At 46.0% G+C, this 24,967-nt stretch overlaps 1 long non-coding RNA gene across 1 annotated transcript; it reads right to left on the bottom strand.

The window, feature by feature from the left end:
* Window positions 1-31: 31 nt before the first annotated feature.
* LOC137150513 (uncharacterized) lies at window positions 32-14,483 on the bottom strand. Its single transcript, XR_010918993.1, has 4 exons — window positions 14,318-14,483; window positions 12,435-12,675; window positions 9,348-9,505; window positions 32-280 (listed from the first exon to the last, which is right to left on the bottom strand). It is a non-coding gene; the product is annotated as an uncharacterized lncRNA (long non-coding RNA).
* Window positions 14,484-24,967: the final 10,484 nt, after the last annotated feature.

The following is a 24,967-nucleotide window of genomic DNA, read 5'->3' on the forward strand; positions in this document are numbered from 1 at the left end:
GGAATGCTCAAAAGGAGTTAGCCTCCTCACTTCTATTGAAATCAGTGGAAATCGGGTGCTTAAATAGAAGTTAAGAGGCTAACTCCTTTTGAGCATTCCACCCTTTACAGGCTTTATGTAGATCCTTGCACCCACTGCTGAAATGCAGCCTGCTCTAGGGTGGAACCTATCAGTGTTTAACAGTACACAGCAATGCTACTCAAGAGTTTCAGACAGGAAGTGAAGAAGAATCCTGGATCCAATCAGCACTGCAGGGGGAGGTAGAATGTAATTATCCAAACTGGAATAAATTAAACAGATAAACAATAAGGATTCTGAAATTACAAATGGAGTCTCTTGCACTCATCCTCAGAGGCAGTGTTTACATGCAGCAGTCCTGCTAATGTGGCTGGTGAAGCAAAATGCTTGCCCTGACCCACATTGTATTACATTTGTAAGCTACTTTTGTTGTTTTAAAGCAACGCTGCAATTTTAACCCAGAGCCTCAGATTGTCAAATAGTTTTTCTTTTCTTTTTTAAAAATACAGCTGAACTAATTTGATGAAAGGAAAAAATAAAGTGTGAGCCAGACTAAACATACAAAGTTCCTACCTACAACCAGCGCTCAGCTTCTCCCTGGCCAAAATCAACACTTGTCAATTTTTAACATGACAGGACTTTAAAGAGGAGGTTTGACTCCTGGACAAGAGGTGGGTGGGAAACATTAATAATGGGCCCTGTCCAGGCTGGCATGATGAGCTCGTGCAAAGGGTTTGGATTTTTATTTGGTGAAAAAATGATTTATGAACAATTTGTCTATTAAGCTAAAATAACAGCATTTTCTTGTACTAGCCAGTGGGGTATATGTACCTGTGTGTACAAGTGTGCATGTCTCTGTCTGACTGTGTATAAGTTGTATGAGGATAGATAGTGTGTGTGTGTGTCTATGTGCATCTGTGGTGTGATGTGTGTGTAAATATATTTGTGCAAATGTGGCTCTCTGTGTTGGGAATACTATCTATAAATGAAAGCATGTTTGGGGGAGTATTTGTCTTTGGGTAAGTGTGTGATGTAAGGGGTGATCTCTCTTTGTATTTGTAAACACATTTGTGTGTTTGTGTTTCTCTCTGCAGGAATGCTTTTCTCTGCTTGCGTCTGTAACAGTGTCTTTTCATCTGGGACTGTGTGGGTCTCTGTGCAAGTGTTTGCACCTGTGTGGGGTGTGTGTGTGTGTGTGTGTGTGTGTGTGTGTGTGTGTGAGAGAGAGAGAGAGAGAGCGAGAGCGAGCATGAATCTCTGTGTGGATGTTTGTCTCAGTGAGAATGTGCGCGTCATGTGTGGATTTCTTTGCATAGCTGGTGATTGTGCATTTGCACCTTAGTCAAGCTGGAAGGGCATATCAACAGGGATCAGTTCTGGGTCTGGTTCTGTTCAATATCTTCATCAGTGATCTAGATAATGGCACAGAAAGTCCACTTATTAAGTTTGCAGATGATACCAATCTGGGAGGGGTTGTTAGTGCTTTGGAGGATATGATTAAAAGTCAAAATGATCTGGACAAACTGGAGAAATGGTCTGAAGTAAATAGGATGAAATAAGAACAAATGCCAAGTACTCCACTTAGGAAGGAACAATCAGTTGCACACATACAAAACGGGAAATGACCGCCTAGGAAGGAGTACTGTGGAAAGGGATCTGGGGTCATAATGGATCACAAGCTAAATATTAATCAACAGTGTCACACTGTTGCAAAAAAAACAAATACATTTCTGGTATGTTTTAGCAGGAGTGGTGTAATCAAGACACAAGAAGCAATTCTTCCATTCTACTCTGCACTGATTAGGCCTCAACTGTAGTATTGTATCCAGTTCTGGGTGCCACAGAAGGAAGGATGAGGAAGGATGTGGAAAAATTGGAGAAAGTCCAGAGAAGAGCAACAAAAATGATTAAAGGTCGAGAAAACATGACCTATGAGGGAAGATTGAAAAAATTGGATTTGTGTAGTCTGGAGAAGAAAAGACTGAAGGGGGACATGATAACAGTTTTCAAGTACATAAAAGGTTGCTACCTGGAGAAAGGAGAAAAATTGTTCTCACTTAAATTGCAACAAGGGAGGTTTTGGTTGGACATTAGGAAAAACTTCCTAATTGTCAAGGTAGCTAAGCACTGGAATAAATTTCCTAGGGAGGCTGTGGAATCTCTGTCACTGGAGATTTTTAAGAGCGGGTTAGACAATCACCTGTCAGGAATGGTCTAGATAATACTTAGTCCTGGCTTGAGTCTCTTCCAGTCCTATAATTCTGTACAGGCCACATCACTAACTTAAAGAAAAACTGATTATTTATTTAGGAACCTGGAGAACTGACAAGCCACTGTGAGTCAGGAGCAAAAGCTCAAAAAGGTCATAGAAGAATTTTACTGAAACTCTTATTCTTGGCCATCCCATGCCATGCGCCTGGCCATTTTACCTGATTTCATCCTGACGAGATGAGGAACTGGCTGGCTGGCCCAGCTCACTTGACAGGCCTGTCTTGTCTTGAGTCTGCCTTATCAGGCAGCATCTGTGTCAGCCAGGCTTCATAGAATGTATTGAGCCGAGCTGAGTTTTCCAGTGATGTGCCTGTGACGTTGGAAATGGCTGTCTGGGGTTATAACAAAAAGCCACCTCTCTCAGTCATACGGAAACAATCAATCGCTTCTGGGAACGGGGTGTGTTTTTCATAACAAGGCATCTGCCTGTATTTAAAATGGATCTGAAAATGAATAAAAGCTACGGAAGCTAAAATGTACCTGAAAAGTGTCTATTACACTATACGGTAGGACCAAATATACTGAAACATGGAAACAAAGAGATATTAACATTAGGCTGGTTGTCGTTATCTTTCAATTACACAGCATAGCACCTCTTGGCATAATTCAGAACAGGCCCTGCATCTCCTCTCTCTTGCATTGGTGCGAATCAGGAACTAATGTCAGAATAGGATCAGTTCTTCATTACCCTGCACCTTGTGGAGTCACCTAGGCACTATAAAAATATGAGGGATCATATCCCTATTAGAGATCAAGATGACACCTCACACAGGGGAGAGATGCTCTCACACCTGACAACTGAGGGATTCTTACACCGTCCACTGTCAGAGAAAGGATAGTGGGCGAGATTGACATCATGTCTGATCCAGTATGGTAATTCTGCTGCGACTCTCCGTAAATGACTTTGTGCTTTGCTAGTGTATCTGAAGAGATCATTCACTTCATTCAGTGTGAGGCAAACTCAAAGAGTCACAAAGGGAAGAAGAGTCAGCTAATGCCATCGGCTTGCTGTTGTGATGCCCCTTTTCCCACCCACTCCTTCTAGCAGCAGCAGCAGCGTTTACAGGGACATCACCCCACTACATAGGCTGTGAGGTGCCTAAGATTTTCTCATGGAATTAAAATACATCCAACAATACAGAAGTTCCTTTGAAAGTGTTAGAAGTTGGCTAAGCATCAAGCAAGTTATGGGTTTTGCGTGACTGTGACCTGATATGTTTCTTTCTTTTGTATTTCAAGTCTGCTTGTGTGCAAACTTGACGCTGATGTATATTGCAGGCAGGTGCTATGCAAGCTTCTTACACATACAGCTTTGTCAGTGCAGCTCAGTCCTGATCTGCAGTACCTCCTGCTATTTCAGATCTGGACTCTCATACATTCAGCTTTTAAAATGCACCACATTTCTAACCTGCAGACCCCCTATACTGACATTCCAGTCCTGGGCTCCCATACACACTGCTTTGTCCATACACTTCCATCCAGATCTGCAGCAGCTATTCCAGTCCTGGTCTTCCCACTTAGCTCTGCAAAAGCACTTCAATCCTGAACCGCAATACCTCTACTAACAGGAATCTGAGCTGCTTCTTTCCAGAGGCTGTTAAACATGGGGCCTGATTCTCTGTTGTAGGGACCCATGTGTAGTCAGTGCAAATCAAAAAGGTCACGTTGCACCAGTGTAAATGACTCCACAAGGTGCAGGGTAATGGTGAATCAGGCCCAGTAACTTCATCAAAGTTAACTCCTGATTAGCACTAGTGCAAGAGAGAGGAGAATCAGGCCGCGCGCGCGTGTGAGAGAGAGAGAGGTTTAGGATGTTATATTGTTACCTTATTTGTTACTTTTCTCGATGCCACAACACTAAAAGTCATTTGGGTTTAGGGTTTGGTTTCCCGTGTACACTAGCAAACAAAAATTCTTTCCACCATTACACACGTTAAAAGAACAAGGAAAAAAATGGTCAAACATTTTTTTAAAAGCCTATCTTCTTTTTAACAATCCCACTTATTCCTTCTTCCTCTATTTTCCCTGTTAAGCGTCTGTAGCGGGGGTAATCAATAGGCAGACGGTGGGCCAAATTTGGGCTCCCAGATGCTTTTGAACAAATCCCAAAATCTTTGTATTTACTTATTATCATTATTATTATGTTTGTATTATTGTCTCTGGAATCTGGACCTTGATTATACCTTGACCAAGAAATGTGGACTTTGACAAAAACTAATTGATTGCCCTTGGTGTATAGGAATAGAGGCAGAGGGAATAAATGGGATTGTTAAAAAGAAGCTGGTCTTTAAAAAAAATGCTTGACCAGTTTTCTCCTTGTCCTTGTAACATGCGTAGCCTTGGAAAGAATTTTGGATTGCTAGTGAGGACAAGGCATATGAAAATGCACATAGGTATACATATGGGCATGAGCACATATTGTAACATGGCTAAGCTGTTCGACTTAAAGCCTAAGCTTCCCTATAGGGCTATAAAACAACCAGTTTAGCAGATGTTAAAGGCAGCATACCGAGATTTGTTAGTTGACTCCTAAACTAGACCAGGCCTTAGGTCCTGTCTTGGGCAGGCCTGGGCTATTACTCACCCTACTATATCAAGTCATTAAACTGTGTTTATATTGGTGTTATGTGGAGTTTTCAACTAAAGTGGAGTTTCAGCTAATTCAACTGAAGAAAGCACCTTTTTCCTGGTCTAGACAAGGCAAAGGAGCGAACATGAGCTAACGTGACTGAAAATACACCCTTTTTGCCCATCAAGACAGGGCCATGGGGGCTTGGCAAACTTACCAGTCAATTGCTCAGGCATTGGGTTGCGTTTGCCATTAGGGCAGCGGCATGTTGACCAGTGAGTTGGCTAAGACTGATGCTGGACAGAGGGCAAACAGAGAAAGAGAGAGAAAAGAGGTAGGTGGAAACAGGATGAGGAGGAAGCTGACTTACTGGGGAGAGGCTGATGGAAGGAGCCTTACATTCATACCTCAGGAGATGCTGAGGAGACAGCCACGAAGACAGTGATGTTGTCTGATTCCCACTTCCCCTTGCTGGTCAGAACATCTTTCAGGACCGGGAAGCAAATCCCCAGCGCCTCCCAGGGTGTGGGATGGCGACAGCCATGATGACAATGTTGGCTGATGCTTCTGGCCATGCACAAGCAAGTTGCCAAGTGCACCCAGGAAGGCAATGTCCCAATGGGGGCAGCAAGCATGTCCCATCAAACCAAGGACCTGATGCTCCCATCCAGCAACACTTCCTCTAATCTTAAGAGATCTGTATTGTGTTGCTGTAACAATTCCATAGGCTCGCAGGAGCCTGGGAATGCTCTGATCACCAGCTCTTTCAGTTCAGACAAGCTCCCTTTACATCAGTCTTTTGGCTCTGTTCTGCGCTTTCTTTCAGCAGTAGTTTAAGGTAACATGTTTACAGAGTTCAGGGATCTCTCTGCCACCTTTCACCCACTCTGAACAATTTACAGCTTCATCCAAAGGTAGGGTTCAACACAGCTAGAGGACCCATGAGCTGATAGGTATATTTTCAGGTTCACCTAGAACCACAAAACTCCTGTGAGGAAGGGTCCAGCTGTTCAACTCAAACTTTGAAGCCTGAGGCTGCATCTACACTAACTATTTCCACCCAATTTTCTATCATTGCTACCTCTGGTTGGAGCAATGGTGGGAGAGCCCGTGTACATAGTGCTGGCATCCATTTGCGCATTTACCACCATGTCACCCAGACCCTCACTGAGCACGGTTAGCTGACACAATGTTAAAATGTCAGCTACCGAGAGGTCTGGTCTACACTATGGCTCCCACCATTGCCATCACCCATGGAGCTGAACCAGTGGTAACGAGAGTGGGAAATTTTAGGCAAAATGGCTAGTGTAGGTGCAGCCTTAGCTTTGAAATGGCCAACCCTTGTGTGTGCATTAGAGATTTAAGCCCTTTATGGCAGGCAAAACCCTTGACGGAACAGCTCAGAAAGTTCTTTGATGTCAGAATTCTGTGCCATAGCTTCCAGAAAGCACTTCATCAATGCATTTTGTGGACCTGCTTCCCACCAGCCCTATGGTAACCAAAGCAAAGTCATCTCTGCAGGCAGTTGCCTAGTGCATTAACTGGAAAACACCACCCCAAGCAATGAGAGCACCTTGTTCAAAGTCAAGAGTTACTGCTTGTTCACGTTGAGACAGCCATTTAAATCATTAGCTCCTGATGGTTGCTAACAAACCCCATTCTCCTCAGCTCTGTAAGGGGTGAATGATTGCTGTCAGCACGCTGCTAACCTGACATTCCTCAGGACAAAGCCGAGGCAGCTCCCGCTGGCAGGTGGGGTAATACGGGGGGAGCTATAAACACAAGCACACCCAGCATAGGATGATGTATGGGTTTTCATCCAATATGTCGGTCAGTCTTGGTCTTTTTACATTTGTGTGATTACAGCTGTGTGAATGAGAGTGGGAGTGGGGGACTGACAGCTCTCTGGCCAGGCATAGGGAAAATGGGCACTGGGCTGCTTGGGGCAGACGGGCACTGTTCCAGCTGCCCCACGTAGTTGTATCAATACATTGCTACTCCCCGCCCCTGTTCTTCCAGTTCTAAGCCCTAAGCACAGCTCTGCTGATGTCTCTCCATCCTGATTCAGCAAACCCTCGTTTTATCCCAGTACTAGAGCTCGTTTGAGCAGAGATTGGGAAGCATGTACACAATTGTGCTAAACTACTTCGTGTGTTTGTGATGTGGCCACATGCACTAGGAGTAGAGTCATATCCCCAAAAGAGGTTTCACTTGTGGTATAATCTACACACAAGCCAAGTTCTCCGATATGGAGAGGCTAGTGCATTTTCCTACGGCACCCCTTAGCTTCCTTTCTCTCTTCATGGTGGCTACAAATGCTAACTAACATTCCCAACTCAGTGTTTGCCAACCAGGTTCATAGAGACGGGGGGGGGGGGGGGGGGGGGTTTTAAATTAAGTCCATCCCCCTCGCAAGACAGGATAACTTTTCCAATACCCAGCAGAAGACATCTCAGGTGTTATATTGATGCAATATTTGATCAAAGCCAAAGAAATCAAGATTAGTTAGAGCATTCATTCATCTTTAATTGCAAATATTGCTGTTATTTCTATCCTTACTGATAAAATCATTACTATATTTCCCCATTTTCCTGTTGGAATAATAGGTGAACCATCACAAGGCCTTTCCAGTGTAGGACTACCATAATATCATAAATCTGAGACTGAAGCTCAAATTACCAGAACCCCGTGATGGAATTGTGCTGTTAAATATATATTGTTATTGTAAGATAGGGAACTTCCATTTACATTCAGCAGATCACATTCTCATTTACACTGATATAAATCTGGAGTGACTCAAGTAAAGTCAAAGGAGTTACTTTGGATTTACACCTGGGTAACTCAGAGCAGAATTGGCTCCAATATGCTCAAAAGTTCAATTTAGGATCATTCAGAGTATCATGACTGTGTGGTATTGTGCCTGTCTGATATCATGGTGTGACTAATTAAGAGTATCGTGACTCATGTCATAGCTGATAAATTGAAAGTCTCAGGGCTGTATGACATCATTGTGTGAGAATATCAGGGCTCTATGACATCATGGCAGGACTAATACGACATATTGTCTGCAAGTCTAAATGAATTTTCAGACACCCACAGCTGCATTACAAAAAGTTAAGCATCTCACATATACTAAAAATGAATAACTAGCACTTGGACGAGAAGCTGCCAACTTGACAGTCCTTTGGGGTAGAACTGGCCCAAAAGGTGGCACTGGAATATGGGGACAGGCTGGGGTCAGAACCGAGATCAAAGTCTATAGACAAGCCAGAATCAGTACCACTGCCGGATTCCAGATGCAAGCCAGGGATCGAAGCCAGGTGGTCAGAGTCCAGGGACAAGACAAGTCAATATCATAGGTGGGGTCCAGATACAGACCAAAGTTCAAAGATGGGTAGTCAGAGTCCAAGGGTCCATGGAAGATCAGGAAGTGGAGGCAGGGCTAGCACAAGGTCAGTGTAGGGCACGGACAAGACTGGATCAAGGCACAGACAAGGCTGGTGCAGGAACAGGAGGATCAAGAGCAGGCTGGGAGTCTCAAGAGTCTGATACAATGTGAGGCAACAGGAGAGCACCTGGCCAGATAGCACTGTTGCAAAGACTGATCTGCAGGACTGGAGCTCTAGTGGGATTGGGGAAATATGAGCCTGGGAGTCATCTGACCCAGGTTCGGTTCAGCAATAGGCTACTGCTGCATGTCTGAAGGCTGAGTCACTGCAGGCATTGAGGGAAGGGTAAGTCAGTGCATCTGGGTCGTTGCTGCATGCCGGTACCCAAATAATGACTCACCTCAGCTCTGTGGGAGGGACATCTATGGGAGCAGCCCTGGTTTAGCTGTGGTTTAGCCCTGGTTTAGCCTGCCTCCCATCATGGTTCCTCCTATTCCCTGTTGCCTTTGGGGTGTATTGCTCCCGTGGAAGAGCAGTGCACTAGCAGCCCCTGAATACCCTGGAGCTTCCCCCCAACCAGTAATTAAGCACCCACCGTATTTAGTGTAAAAGTTTGAGTCCCAGTGTCTGGTGCCAATCTGGTGCCAGGCCATGATACAACCCCACCAAAAACAAATCACCAGAACTCCGCACTCTAGCTTGCAAAGGCATTAGCAGGTATGTGTGTGACATACACAAAGACACTCAGGACAGACACCCCTCCCAGCTCAGAAACATCAGCTAAGGCAGAAGGTGGCTGCAGCCAGGCAGGGGCAGCAAGAGCACAGCATGCTCATGCTCCATCCCCTGCACCAGCTCCTAGAAACCCCCTGGGGGGAGACATTCAAAGAGCTAGGCTGGGCCCAGCTACCTCAGGGACCATCTTTTGCTCTCCATCCTGGCACACAGCCTGCTCTCAGGCAGAATGCTTAAGCCAAATGGCTCAAGAACGCTGGGCTCAGGGCGTTCCCATGAGCAGACCTTGCCTCCGGAAGCTGCTGACTCTAGAAGTTTGCCTAAGCCCAAGACAAACTACAATGAGAAAATACTGTAAGACTTACCTATTGGTCCAGGCTTTCCCATAAGTGACATCTCAATTTCCATTATTATCCACCCATTGTAAGCATCCTCATCATCGCTGTCCTCTCCAATCATGTCACTGAGTAGGGAGGGCTGAGCATATTAGCTCCCTATTCATAGGAAATATTCTTCCTCCAACCTAAGCCATACAGAGTGAATTCAGATACTACGGTGACGGACACCATATCAGTGCTTGTAACCAAATAAATAAACGGTAACATATGCTTTAACACCCAGGCTCTTACAACAGGGTAAACTTTAACAAGACAGGAGCTCTGATCCTCAATGTATTCCATGGTTATTATTTTTGTTACAACTATTCTTCTGAACTTACACCGCTCCAGTCACAAGCTTTGTGGTGCTTCATCACATGAGCATGACACATAACTAAGAGTCACAAGGAAAGAAATTCAATCCCAAGTCACTAAAGCCTGAGTGATAGCAGTATTATGCTTTGCAGTTGCAATGCTGGTTGTAGTTTCACATTTTGCTAGTAGACCTGGTTACGCCAGTATTTTTAAGACCCCCTTCCTACTGCTTATAATAGCTTTGAACCCAAGGGTTCAAAAATCATGAGCAGATCCCAAAAATCTTGGAAGTGGCGAAACAGTCCCATGAGACTTTAAAAAAAAAAAAAAGTAAATGCGTTCATTTTGTTTCCCTCTCTCTTTTGGAGCCTTCGGGGTGTTCACTCAGCTTCTCAAACTTTTGTCTGGAACCACCAGTGCTAGAAACTAACGCAGGTGTAAACGAGAACAAACTCTGGCCCTGGAAGCCCACAGAGACTACAACTATTATTCCATTTCAGGCCAGAAAGATCGAAGTATTTCATTTCAAGAGGTAAGTGACACAGCACAGGATTGATACTGTAACATTACTAGGCTAGATGTTCTGAGCCTTCGCTGAAAGTCTGCTGCCTGGCCTCCAATACACTGCTTCCACCTTTTAGTCATTCTCATCTTCTCCTGCGTCTGGGAAATGAGGGGGAAGCAATAGAAAAATAAATTCCTACTTCTCCTCTCTGACTATTCTCCAGCTGCTGTTGCTGCTGCTGCCTTCACTCCCCTGCTTTTCTCCACAGATATTCCCATATTTAAATATTCCTGAATAATCTCAAAGAACAGCCCCTCTAAGTGTAAAAACATCATGATTCTGGATAACAAACAGGCTTTTTGTGCATCCCTCCCTGACAGCAAACACGCTCATGAGCCTACCAGCATGTGTGCACATACAAAGATACACTCCTTCCGTCTCCCCCAGGTTCCTGGCTGTGACCTTGGAGGAGGGAAGAGCTGTAGTTCTTCATGTTGTAGAGATAACATATTTGCCACCATTCAAACTGTCTAAAGCCTGCCCAGATTTTATTTTATTGCATTTCCAGGTGTCACCAAACCCCAGCTGAGTTAGGCCCCCCCCTCTCCATCTGCTTTATAACAAGCGACTTTGTTTTACTTCTTTATGCCATGCTGGGACGGGTGGTTTAGTTGAAGTGATTCGTATCTGTCTTCTTGGGAAATAGTGGATTTTACGACAAGGCTTTCTTTTCTTAATACATGTTAGCAGAAACCTGCAGACTTCACAACAAAACAACCACTCTCATAAATAAATAGAAGGTGCATAGCAGTTGTCGTAAAGGTAAACACATATTGAGCCATAAGCACTGAAATGTTCAGTTGATCTTTAGCATATTATGAGAAGCTGTAGAGAGATCACCCTTGTGAAACAACAAAGAAACGTATTTAATCTGTGCCATTACTGTGCATGGGTCTCCTCTGTTTGGCGATCAGAGACCCTCTGTACAATTTCTTAGTCAATAGGAAGTTATAGAGAGTTCACTGAGGTAATCAGGCTTCTCTACACGCAAGGACTTAACCCCATGATTAACTCTAGCTGCATATTTAAATCTTGTTGACTTCAATGGCATTTCAGCACATGCTTAAAGTTCAGCCTATGCTTAAGTGCTTTGCTGAATAGAGATGGCCTTCTGAACGGGTGCTAGTTCTTAAGGCTCATTACTAACACATATTAATGGGCTACATAGAACACTATAGAGAAGGCCATCAAAAAAGGTTAACAGAATGTTTGGAACCATTAGGAAAAGGATAGATAATATGACAGAAAACATCATACTGCCACTATATAAATGCCTGGTATGCCCACACCTTGAATTCTGCATGCAGTTCTGGTTGCCCCATCTCAAAAAAGACATATTAGAATGGGAAGAAGTACACAGAAGGACAATAAAAATGATTAGCAGTATGAAACAGTTTCCGCATGAGAAGATATTAAAAAGATTGGGACTGTGCAGCTTGGAAAAGAGATGACCAAAACGAGATATGTTAGAAGTCTATAAAATCAATAATAGTGTGGAGAAAGTGAATAAGGAAGTGTTATTTACCCTGTCACATAGCACATGAACCAGGGATCACTCAATTAAATTAATAGGCAGCAGGTTTAAAACAAACATAAGGAAGCACTTCTTCACACAATGCACAGTCAACCTGTGGAACTCATTGCCGAAGGATGTTGTGAAGGCCAAAAGTTCATTCCCTCTGAAGTTTCTGGCACTGGCCACTGTTGGAATTTAGGACATTGGGTGAGATGGACCCTGGGTCTGACCCAGTATGGCCATTCTAATGTGCTTAAGGTCTCATCTCTTGCAAAACCGTGCATGTCTATTGCTGTGATTGAAAAAGACAGCAGTGTGGTGAAGATTTATCCCCTAACAAAACTGGTTGAACCTCTTCCCACTTTAGTTAATAATGAAGCCAAGCCTTTGCTTTTCCCTAATACAGTGAGTGACGTTCTAGACAGTTCTGTTGCTTATGGCCTTTCCTTGAATCCACAGTTATCATGAAGTGGATCAATCAAAAGAAGATGGGACAGGACGCATCCACTTTTTATGCAAGATGAAGATGAATCTTTATTTTACACTGATTGAATCCTCTAGCTAATGCCTTAAATAATAAATAAGAATACAGCCAGGGGTTAGTCTGATTGAACCTGAGTGAAGGACATTTTGAAAGTGAGAAGGCTATATAATCCTAGCCACCAGAAATGGGCCTTACCTTTCCAATCCATGAGCTGGTCTTTTGGTTTTCTGACAAAGCAGGAACAATCTTCATATCTCACTGGCACACGATGCTGTAGCAGAATAATATTAAGCGCAGCTTTCTAATCTAGCTGGGATAAAGGCCATGAAATGAGCTCTCCTTCCCATGCTTAACTTCTGAATCCTGCTGCACCAAAATAAACCAAAAGGAAACGCGAATGCTTCTCCAATACTGACCAGAAGGTGACGCCCTCTGCCTGCAAATCACACAGAGCCCAATTAGATGTTCAATATCACTAGAAATCATTGCTGTTGATAGAGATAAATGGGTAATACACTATCTATGTAACAATAGTTAAAAAAGGAAAGAAAAAAAGAACTTTTCATCAGCAGCTAATCATGATTTTTTTATTGCTTTGCTTTGCATTTTCTGGGGAATAAAACCTCAGAGGAGCCCACTCTTTTGTGGAAAATGAAAGGGCATATAAAAATGAATGTACATGGATTCTAAATATTTCAGGTTGTATGACTTTGTGTTTGACCTTAGCAGAAGATGAACTAATCCTGCAATATAATAGACTTTCATAGAGATATGGAAAATGGCTGCTTTTTTATCTCAGTTGCCATGGGAACCATCAGAGAGAAGGCCTAGCTGAGATGCAATAGAAGGTTATTAAATGTGTGCTTGTGTATATTGGAAAAATACAGCTTTTTGTCATCCTGTGTCACTCATAGGTCTTTAATACGTAATGTTTAGGTTATTAATAAACTAACAGGTTCTTTTTTTTCCTTTTTTTTTTTTTAAACAGGGAACAACAGTGAATGTAGCCATAAAAAGTGAGTACAAGTAGAACATTTGCAAAACTCTTTAATATGGGCAGAAGTGTTTGTCTGGTTTTTCTGAGCCTTTGCAATTTCCCTCAAGTTTCCACCAAAGTTTTCATTCCTCCCTTGAGCTAGAGTAAAGAAATTCAGGAATCGAGCCCACCTATTCAAAATTAACATTGTGCACACATCCTCCCCTTTTTCTTTTATTGGCATGGAAAATAAGTGTGACTAGAAGGTGGCATGTGTATTATATAGCTCCCTTCAGCACAGGCTGCCAGGGTGAATAATACTGCACATTAGCCATGTGTTTGTGCTATAGCAAAACCTAAGGGGGAAACAGCTTTAGGAATCTTTATCAACTGCAGAAGTGTTAGCGTTTTACATTTTTTTAAAACACCGACAGCAACTCTCAGTAATAATCTGAAGAGAAGGAAAACAAGATGCAAAAAGCGATGGCTGAGAGCGGCAGAGGAGAGGGAACGTTTCTCTCCAGGTGAAGGGATAGGAGTGGTGGGGGCAGACCCCAGCACACTCTCCCTGATCTGCACGGGCTTTTGGGGTGGAGCGGGGTGTCCCTTCCCTTTGCACGTGGCAGGGCTTCTGCTGGCCCCCCAGTCCATGCAACGGGTAGGTAGGAGGCAGCTGTCTGCAAAACGCTTGTGGTGATGATACCCGTGCCCCGGGCTAGAGGGAAGTGCAGTTGCAAGGCGCTGAGAAGCCCTGCGTGTCACCCGGGGTGAGAACCAACCTCCCGGGGAACGGTGCTGACACCCAACCTGCCCCAGGTACCCCTGCCCCGGGCTGCTCCTCCCCGGCCGGAGCTGTCTGAAGGGCCGTGGGAGACCCCCCCACCAGCCCCGTTGGGGTGGGCTGCGGTGAGAGGCGCTGATACCCACTGCCTGCGCCCGACACGTTGCCAGCCGGCCCCGAGCACCCCCGCGCCCGCCTGGCCTCCGGCTCGGACGGGAGGCAAACCCCCCCGCCCCGCCGCGCTGCCCCGGTTCCCACGTCCCCCGCGCCAGCTCCCCGGGCGGGGAGAGGAGGGAAGCAGACGGGGCTCCCCACGCCTACCTGCCCCGGGGTTAGCCGGGCGCCTCTGCCCCGGCAGCCCGTCGGCAGAACCCGGCCGGCGCTCGGGGCGGGGAGCCAAACCGAATCGGCGGCGTGTGAAAGCGACACCTCCCGGTCCCCAGCTACTCGCCCGGGGCCAGCCCGGCGCGGGAGGGAGGGAAGGAGCCACCGCGCACAGCCGATCTGGGTGGGGATGATTTACCCGCAGATAAAGGGCCGGGCCGGGCCCCCAGGGCGGCCGCAATCTGCTCCTCCAGCCGCTCAGCGCCCTAACCCGGAGCCGGTGCGCTGGGCTCGGCGAGGGACTTAACCCCTTCGCTGCCGCGGGGCACCCCGCGCTGGCAGCGCCTGGGAAGGCCAGGTGGCGGCTTCCCTTCCCTTCCCATCCCGAGGACAGGTGGGGTGGGGAGCTGCGGCCGGAGGGTTTGGGGAAGAGAAGGGGCGAACCGAGAGGGCCAGCTCCCAAGGCTCCTAAACCAACAGACCTCCAGCTCCCTGGGGCCAGCCACCCGGGCGGGGTCACAACAGCAAACGCCCCAAGCCCCCGTTCAGTTTAAAGCTGCGGACTTCTCCTAGGCAGGGGACCCCCCTCCCCAACCTCTCCCAGACTCCAGGCAGAGGCTGAGCACGTCCCCGTCCTAAAAATGGGGGCAAGAATCACAAGTGTTTCTCCATTTGGTTTCCTACCGAAAAACAATCTCTCCCCCACCCACCTACCTTTGTATAGGTATAAACATGACGATCTCTCTCTATATGATCACCCCTTTGTGTGTGCGCCTACCATTAGATACATATTTCTTCAGGCAAGTTTGCCATCCCCTAAGTGGTCCAACCAAATCTAAAGGAGTCGTTGTGTGTCCCCCCCCCCGCAATATTCTTGTGCCATTTTTCCGTCAGTGTCAGGGATGCGAGGAGCACACTTTATTACACAACGAATAGAACAGACAATAAATGTGGGAGTGCTAACAAAATATGAGCTGTTCAAGACACCAGACTCCCGGGTAGCCCATACGTACATTGTACACACGTCCACACTCGTGTGTATATGTTTCTATACGATCTCTGGCTGTGCACACACATGCAGTGCACACACACAAGCATGCAGGCATGCTAAGTAAAGCAAGGAATACATAGATTTTTGCCTATCTGCCGATCAAACGCGGAGATCTGCTCTGGTAAATGATGCATTAGATGCGGTGGCTGTATTTGTTGTGTGAGTTTTGAAAGGGTCCTGATAATCTGGAAGCGAGAGATAAGGAACACCATTTATTCAGCAGCACTTTGGAACCAATTTTCAACCCTGTTCAACCCCATTCTCCAGCAGCCTCCAGGAGCCCAGGAGATAAGGATTGGGCTATTCATTATCTTCACAAGGAACAAAGATTAGCTAGCAGAGATGAAAAATTACCCCTGGATAGTAATAATAAGGAGAACCTCTGGAGTTGCTGAGCCTATATTCTCTCTGCTGCTCCTACTTCTTCTTTTTAAATTCTCCCCCTCTCTTTTTTGTTAAATCAATATTGAAAAGGTTGGGTTATTTGTTAAACCTATCCACTGTCTATCATATTTTTCAATATGCAGAATATGGTTGTTACAGTGGAAGAAAATTGTGGGGGGTTTTTTTTTCTTACCTTCAGACTTTAAAATGACATCTTTAGTATGAAATCTAAATCGTACAGGCAGAGTAAAACATCATTAGCCTATAATAAACATACAGAAAAATACATTTTAAAAAACTGTTTTGAGTTATTGTTGAATTTGGGGGTTACTCTATTCAGGCATCTGACTATCCGAGCAGAGAACAGGGCAATGCAGTGGTCAAAGAACAGAATTTTATCCGAAACTCTGACCTTTCTAGAAGATTAAAACAAAACCAAACACAACACTTAAAAAAGTCTATAGTTTCAAGCCCTCATCTATATTAAAATGAATGATTTAGAACCCCACTGCTTCTAATCATTCGAATTACACAGGACCTTTCCGTTTAGTGGACTTTTTTTTTAATTCGAATACCGAGATTTGCAATAGCTCCTTGCTTTTCCTTTTCAAATATGAACCTTTTTTTAGAATAACACAACCTTTTCCCCCTCCCCTGAATAAATCTGGTTATGTATCTCATCTCTTAGGATGAAGGGTGATACAGACGAGTAATTAAAACAGTTACTTTGGAAATGGGCTGCTTGGGGCTGATAAGAATTATCTGTAGCATATCAAGGATCTTCCCCCCCCCTCCCCGCAACCATATCACAAAGACAGACAGAAAATGCCAGCAAAATGGGATTTTTGGTGGTTGTTGCTGCTGCTCACATTTTTTAACCTCCATTACGATAATTATTTGCCTATGAAACTTTTCTGCTTCCTTCCTGACACGTATGGCTCCCCCCCACCTAGATTTGTTTTTACATTAGTATGATCATTTAAATTGGGGGAAATGGGGTTCCCTCTGCACCCTTAAAGGAATTTAAAATACTTGGGGTTAGTAATGTGTCCCAGCCGGAAGGCGACATTCTCCCTCACACCCCTGTCCTTTGCATGAAGAGGGGGTCTGCAGTTTAGAAACACAGGAGCCCTGGCTGTGTAATATACCAAGCAGATGATTTTTCAGGCTCTACTATGGAAGGTGGGGGACACAGTGAAACTCCCTATAAACCAATGAGAAAATAAAGAGCGGGTGAAGCTGCCCAGCCTTGCGCTGCGGAGTCTATGGCGCCGGGGCTTGCAAACATTTCCGAAGACATTAGTTCTGGCTGACTTGCCTAATGGCTGGGCTCTATGTATTTTAACATTTCTTTCTTTGCTAACAACGACTTGCTGGTTGGTATCTGCAGTTTTATTCCTTCCCTCCTCCTCCTCCCTTCTCTCTCTCTCTCTCCCCTCCCCCCCCCCAGCTGATATTACCTGCAGGTGCATAGCCCAGAAGATTAAAATTAGGGACAGAAAAATAAAAAACCGGTTACAAAAGGCCAGCGTGTTAAATGCAAGATTTACTCTCCTCACCAGGGAGGGAAAAGAATACAAACTGTTCCCGATTCTTGAAAGCAACAGAAATAAAAGCGCAAATAAAGAGAGGCGGCGGCTATATAGACCTTACGTCTGACTCCCATATTTCTTAGGAGACTATAGTGTCTTTGTGTGTGTGTGTGTTGTTGGTATAATATCAATTCATTTAAAAATATGAAAGTCAAGTCGCGTAGACGGTGACAGCAAACGCAACAAAAGGTGCAAGCGGCAGACAATGTGATGTGCTTGTACAGATATTGTAATGATGCAAATGAAGTTGAGGGGACGAGCTGCCTTATTATGTACATAAATACACACTGGCTCGCTGTGCCATCCTTGAATGCAAGAGAGTGAGAGGGAGAAGGGGAGGGAAAGGGAAAAAAAAAAGCCCAACTCGAAAATTGCTGCCAGTTTTAAACAGACTACCCCTGGCAACCCCTCTGCTGGCCTGCTTATGCATTCACCAGCCATTTAGACACTTTCGTTCCTCTTTATTCAAATACATGAAGGCGAACTAGGCAGAGGCGAAAGTGTGGTCACCATTAGCGACTCCAGATGTGCCTGCGCCGCTGTAAATGAGCCCAGGAAGAGAGAAAAAGACCATCAGCCTCCCCCCCCCCACCGCCCCCCAGCAAAGAACAAAGCTGAAGGCAGAAGGAGCGAAAGAAGCAGCAGAAGAAAAGTAACTTTAGGGAAAAGGTAAGGGTATTAAACATCATAAACTCGTGACAAACTGTCCTGGGAAACGGGGCTGGGATGAAATATGGGGCTGTAGATTAAAAGCCTCTCTTTTCTTCCGAGAGGGGAAATCCCAATTTAAACAGAGATGTGGATGTGGGGAGGCTACTGTAACTCTTCCTCACTGGGGCTATACTGGAGAGCGTGTAAACAGCGGGGCTCTCATGGAGGCAATGCACTTGGAAGGGAAGAGATTGGTCTCCTAGCCTGGTGTTCTTAGCAAGCGGAGATGGAGTATTGTTTATTACAGATTCTCCCCTAACCCGTCCCTATACTATTGTCACTGGCGGCTTGGATGGAAATGCAGCATATTTTGGGTCCTGTTCCCAAGCCACTCCATAGGGACCTTTCTTTCTAAAGAGTGGCTAATGCCCTCTGACAGAGAACAGCTTGGAGTGTCACATAAAGAACTATTACTCGGTGCTTTAAATAAACCAGTCTTGTCTTTTTGGATGATTTAGGGCATTTCTTGGGCTAGTTTTTCCTCTTCCAGAACAAATCACAGGATTTGTTATTTCTAAAAAGGTGCAGATCTACTACATAGCCGGTGAAAAAATCGTTGGCGTTGCATGGTTGGTTTCTAACACAGCTGGTTTCTTATTTGAACTAGATGCAAACAGGTAAAGCCACCTTACCAAAACTGAATAATTTACAAGGCCAAATTTACAGACCAAATGAAGCGATGCTTCAAAGAAATCTAGAGACAGACAAGAGTAAGAGTAAGCTCCTATGAAATAATCTTGTTCTCATTCACACTGGAAATAGGTGGTTTTTATCTGGTTTGAAAAAACATTTTCCTTTACCGGCTAGCATGCTCAGAGATTAAACTAAAGAAACAGGGTTGGAAACTGGGAATGGGATGGTAGTTTTCAGTTTATAATGCAAACCTTGTGCCCCCAAAATTATCTTGCAGCTCAGGTATGAAAGAAGTGATCAAAGATCCCAACTGCTTTGGTGGTATATTTATATATTAGCTGGATCTGGGTCTGAAACTGATTTCTAATGAACAGTGTTTTTTCATTCCTAAACTCGCAGTCACTTTAGAATTCCCAGATACTTTCTCTTCTCCTAGACTGTCCCTATTACAGCTAAAGAATGGTAGCGTTTTAAACCCCACAGCATCCTGCCAAACTGTTCTTTTCGCAAACCCGGGTTAGGGGGAAGAACACGGATTGTTGCGATGGCCCAATAAAACCAAAACAAACCACTGCGAATTAATAACAGTGAAACTCCCGGGATTAAGTATGTGTCTTTATGGTTTATCTAGATAGATATAAAACCCCATAACTCCACTTTAGAACGTGCATTTATTTTCACCAAAGGGAGATACTTGTCGGGGCAATGTTCAATTGACCCTCCCCCCAACCCAGCCTAGTCCTATCCTCCCATTGTTGTCAGATTTGTTAATAAAAAGATGCGAGGGTTTGTTCTCCCCTGGAAAGCTCTGCATCTCCGCCGACCCTGAGTTCTGCTCCGTTTGCACCTGCCTTGCCAGGGAGCCTTTGCATTCCCAGTCCCGTGCAGCAGATTTACACAGCTTTGCATGTTTTAAAATTACCCAACTATAGGCTTCAATCGCCTCCCCTGCTTTTTTTTTTTTTTTTCCCCCGAAGCAGCTTTTTCCCTCCCACCCCCTTTATTCTCCTTTTGCTGTGGGGTGCAGAGGCTGGGAGAAAAATCCACATTGGAGACTGAATGGCTTTGAGGCGATTTCAATAAGAATAGTTCGGGTGCAGGATTTGGAGCGAGGGTTGTTGGCTTGTTTGGTAGGAGAGCGAGAAGCTGAAGCCAGACTAACATCTTTATTAATTGTAATTTATTTATTTTGTTACTCTTAAATTTGGCCGTGTACAAAGAAACTGGCAAGGATCTTGGAGATGAGCACACTCATCACAAGGATGCCCCAATGAATAGTATCACTCCAATGAGTTATTGAGACTATATACACACACACACATACTGGCCTTAGTGAGGGAGAGAAGGTCGCAGAAGGATAAGCGTCCCGAAACCTGAATGTCTGCGTCTGAAACGGAGCGGGTATCTCTCTCTTCCAGGGCCCGATCTTGCAGCCTTAACTCAGGCGATGTCTCCATGGATGTACTTGCCTGAGAAAGAACTGCAGGATCGGGCCCATGTGACACCCGAAATTCACATCGAAATATGCGTCCAGAAAATCGACCTCTGCAACGAAATCTTTTGTACGAGAGCTGTTCCGACAGACAAACCGAAGGGTCTTGTCGTGGCATGCTCCGAAACCAGCAATGACGATTATACTACGGGGACTATTTATTAAGTCGGTGTATTCATTATCAGCAGCCCTTGCTGCGTTCTGGTTGCAATTGCGGCATTTAGAAGAAGGCTGGGCAGTTTACAACGCCGTGGGGTGGTGCGTGGGTTCGCCGCTTTCTTCCCCTAATTACCGGCTCTGGGGTAATCAGGCTCGGGGACTGGAGGAAACATTTCCAGACGTGGCTAAAGGAAGGGTCGCCCTGCGGATTGCGGCACCCAGCCCGGGAGTGAGGCGCATTAGGGAGCTGGTGAGGCGACAAGGCAAGCGAGCCGAGGGTTATAGGGCTGGGGAACTTTACCGCCACGGACAAATTGCAGGGGGGACAAACCGTATTGACAAGTTGTCAGGCGCGGCGAGAGGACAGGATCCAAACCCCCAAAGGAGTGAGGAGGGGAACAGGAGCCAAGAGGGGAGCAAAAATTCAAATGGGGCGAAACAGTCGCTATACGGGCTACCTGGGAGGGGGGGGGGGAATAGCTCTCCGCGGCTTCCCCAGGAGTTAAAAAGAGTACGTGGTCGGTGAGCTGTTCCCCGAGCCCTCCCTGTCCACGCAGCTTACATCGGGGCTGGCGGTAACTGCGTGACATTTTATAACCTTATTAGCAGGCGTTAAAAATGTGCTAGTAATGCAGGTCGTGTGTAGAAGGAAGGAAAGACAGACAGACAGACAGACAGACTTGAGACAGTCTGGACAGAAGGGCTGGAAAGCGGCTGCTGGTATTTCGCACCGAAGGCTCCCTGTGCTGGAACAATTATCCGTGTTTGAACAGCGGAGGCCGGGACATCACAATGCCAGCAACAAACGCGGCGGTGCCGCGCTGTGCGTGGCGGACCCTCCGTTCCTCCTCCCGGGCGGTGCGGGGGGGGGGAGGGGTGCAGAGCGGATCACGCAGGGACCTAGGCAGCTCCGGCTGCGCGCGTGCAGGGTCCCCCCCCAACCCACCTTCCTGGGCCACGGGCAGCAAAGCTCTGGCAGGCTCCGTACCTGCAGCGGCCGCAGCGGGCTGGCTGGCTGGCTGGAGGGCTAACCCGGAAGAGTGTGTGTGTGTGTGTGTGTGTGACTTTCTTCTGACGCCAGTCATACGTGTTTCTATTTCTGTACCTGACTTCGCCAGATTGCTAGAAGACTGGGGAGCAGCGAGGTGGCTGTCTCCTACGCCCACAGGCCTGCTCCCTCCTCCCCCCTCCAGCGCAGCCGGCTTCCTCTGCCTGTCACCCCGCCCCCACACACACACACACGCAGACACATCCCACCCTGCACCCCATGCTGGCACTGGGGATCTGGCTCCTTCTGCTGCTGCAGGGGACAGGCGTCGCGGGAGACCAGCAGCCCCTCTGAGCAGTGAGTATCTTGCGTTGCGCCCCCGAAGCTCCGCCGAGGTCTGCACGACCGCAAAGGCGACCCCTGGGCAGCCTCCGTGCCCTCCAACCGGGCTCCTGCCATGTGCAGCCCCCTCTTACCTCAGACCCTTTATGGGGTTAATTAAGTGCGCCTCTCTCTCGCTCTTTCCTCTTGCCTCCGTTTCTTGATGGCTGCACCAATGAGTCGCACATAGGAAAAGAGGAGAAGAATAGGGTTACAAAGAGAGGAAAACTTGGGCTACCCATGGGGTTTACAGCCAGGATGAGTGAAGTTTGAACAAAGAGGAAAGTAGAGGCGGTTGCAGCTCGAACAATGCATCTTAAAGACAGACAGAGCTACACAGCGCGGATAGGAATTGGTGCTCAAATACGTTCTCTACTACTGGATGTTAGATTGCATGTGATTGTACGCGAGTTTGCTCCTATATCACCACTTCACCCCTGTGAAGGAGGATCGGGGCGAAGAGATTGCAGCTCTGCTGGCTGGGATGGAGCAACCCGGAGCTGGGGAGAGGTTTTTCTTGTGTTTACTCTGCGGCGGCTTGGTCTGTTAGGAAACCTTTCCCGAGCAGAGCTTGTAGATTGCAATAATTGTTATCGGTTGTCATATCTGTATCAAAGGGGGGGGGGGGTAGGAGGCGGCTAGCGCCTTGTTAGCCTAATGAACAAGCTAAATGGTAGGGGAAAGTCCTAAAGTGAGAGAAGAAAACTGTCACGAAGGGTTGGCAGAGTGTGCCCTGGTTCCGAACGACTCCACATCTGCACGGAGAGGACAGGGCTGATCAGACAATTAGCTCACACAATGCTTTCTTCCCCCCAGGTTCAGTGTCCAGATTCTGCTACAGCAGAGCATGGGGATTTGGTTATTTCCCTCCTGAACCTTTGCCCACTTCTTGTTGTTGTTTTTAGAGTCTGGCATAAGGTCTCTTAAATTGAGATTTCGTCAAATAAAACAGGGGCAAACACTGAGGGCATGTCAATAAACAGCCTGCGCACATATGTTTTCTGCCTTGGGATGTATATGCGCACTGATCACAGACACAGGTGTCTTACTACATCAAATGGCCCCACTAACTGTTGCTAAAACCTGTCCCCCCCCCTTAACGATATGACATCACTTGTCAATCAAATTAAAATAACCAGCTGTGCTTCCAGATCGGGAAGATCGCCCTTTAAAAAATCACAACAACAAAAAATTAAGATTAGTAAAAATGTCAGTTGTATAAAAAGAGATAAAAGGACGGTCCTGAGATAGAGAGAGAGACAGCCAGTCCCCTAAGTGAGGAGAGAACTTCATAACTCCTAAGATGCTTTCCTGTTTTACCAGTTTTCCGTCTGACCAGATAAATCCATCTAGATCTGCATGAGTATCTATCAGAAAGCACAGCTAGCTGATTTACCGGATAGACACACACGAACCTATACAGAGACACACTTGAAAATAAAACGTGTGATCTGATGTTTGGAGTTCATCCTGACACAGTCCTTTCTTTTCTTAATTGCCGAGCCCTGCAGACTATTGGATGAACAAAGGAGGGTTATTTTTAATGCATTTGGCGTACCTTATATTTGTGTATAACAGCCAGTAAATCTAGCAATCTGTTGGAGCAGGAGATGGAATATAGGTGGAACGGTGGGGGAACGCAGGGCCCGTGGAGTGAATTCAGGGACTGGAGCCGGCTGGCTGCAATCCTGCAGCTCACCGCCCATTCAGGCGGATTCTCTCCAGAGAGGACTTTAATAAAATTGACAGAATAGTTGTTTAACCAGCCGTGTGAAACAGGCTGAATCTCAGCTCCAGAAAATTAGTGAAGCTTCTGCGCCCTTAGGTCCTTGCGCGGGTTAGTTTGTGTTCCGATGAGTGCATTAATTAAATAAACGTCCCAAGCACACAGCCTTCTGCCTTTGCCCCATGGTGTTGCTGCAGTGGGGCGTTCATAACAATCCCACCCTAACAAACAAGCCCGAAGCGCTGAATTGCCACGCTCTGAACAAACAGTTTATAAACCAGACGCGCGGAGATCACTGAACCTGGCGTTCTCTGCACACATTTGGAGGAGAATTCAGAACCATCGATTAAGCACAATTTCCATCAACCCTGAGCTCTAGTAAATATCAGTGGCTGTGGAGCTGTTATAGGCGGTGGACAAAATTTCTACGCATTGTCCAGCCACTTCAGTGGAAAGAATTAAACCGCCTGTTAACTCCTTTATTCCACCGGGAAGGGTTTGTTTTTGTTTGTTTTTTAAATGGGAGAAAGATTTGATTTGTTGTCATGAGTTTAAAGAGAGGAGCTGGAAAGAGCGATTTAGTGGTCAGGCAAAACAGAGGAAAGTAGTGCAGAAGAGCAGTGCCCCTAATGCTGCTGGGAAGACATCATCATAATTAATAATCCATAGAAACCCTATTGCTAATTATAATTAATAATAACAGCAATAGCCCGATCGGAGACACTGACTTTTCAGGAAAATAATAGGATAGGTCGGAGAGGTTTCCCACCAAGCCTGGGCAAGGACAGTAATAAAGTTTCAGAAATCCCCCTAAAATATTGGCTTTGGCTTGGTGGCAAAGGAAGACAGTGAAGAATTTCTTTTAGCAATAAAATGCAGTGACAGAGAAAGGCGGCAGCGGGGACGGACAGACAAGGAGGGAATTCGTTTGGATTTTGGATTTTCATTTTGGAGAAGGAAGCTGCACAGTTTATTTTATTTCTCTCACCCCCCAATGTCTCCCCAATGCCCCGCGGACCGGTTGGGTTTTTTTTTCCCCTCCCTCTCCTTGTCATCATGTGCATGTTGTAGGCAAGGTCCGCAGAGGCTGCAGGGAAGTAGCAGGAGCCGGCTGCCGGGTAATCTGACACGGGGACTTCAGGGAGAGTTTCCTGGGCAGTTTTGGGGTCTGTCGCTCCATAAATCAAGCAGCCTGATTAATCTTTACAATTTGTCTTTTAAAACAAACATGAACGAATTATCAGCTCGTTAACTGCGATTTTATCACCTGCCTAAAACAAACAGCCCCCAACGCCGCCTTGCTTATTGCATGGGGGAAATAATTAAAAAGGTTGGCATTAATTAATAAGAATGCATTATGAATGCATTAACACCGGTATTCATACGATCGCATTAACAGGCCAGCCATTGCAAGGAATTTGGGTTCTCCCCCACACTTTCGGGCAGGAGGATTTTGCAATCGCGTTTTGTGGGCAGCTGCTGGATTTTCTGTGATTTTTTTTTTCTGCGTGAAACGTTTGTTCAGATCTA

This window comes from Emydura macquarii, unplaced genomic scaffold, assembly GCF_026122565.2.
Source record: "Emydura macquarii macquarii isolate MOO-44397 ecotype Brisbane River unplaced genomic scaffold, CSIRO-AGI_Emac_v2 contig_968, whole genome shotgun sequence".
Taxonomy (NCBI): domain Eukaryota; kingdom Metazoa; phylum Chordata; order Testudines; family Chelidae; genus Emydura; species Emydura macquarii.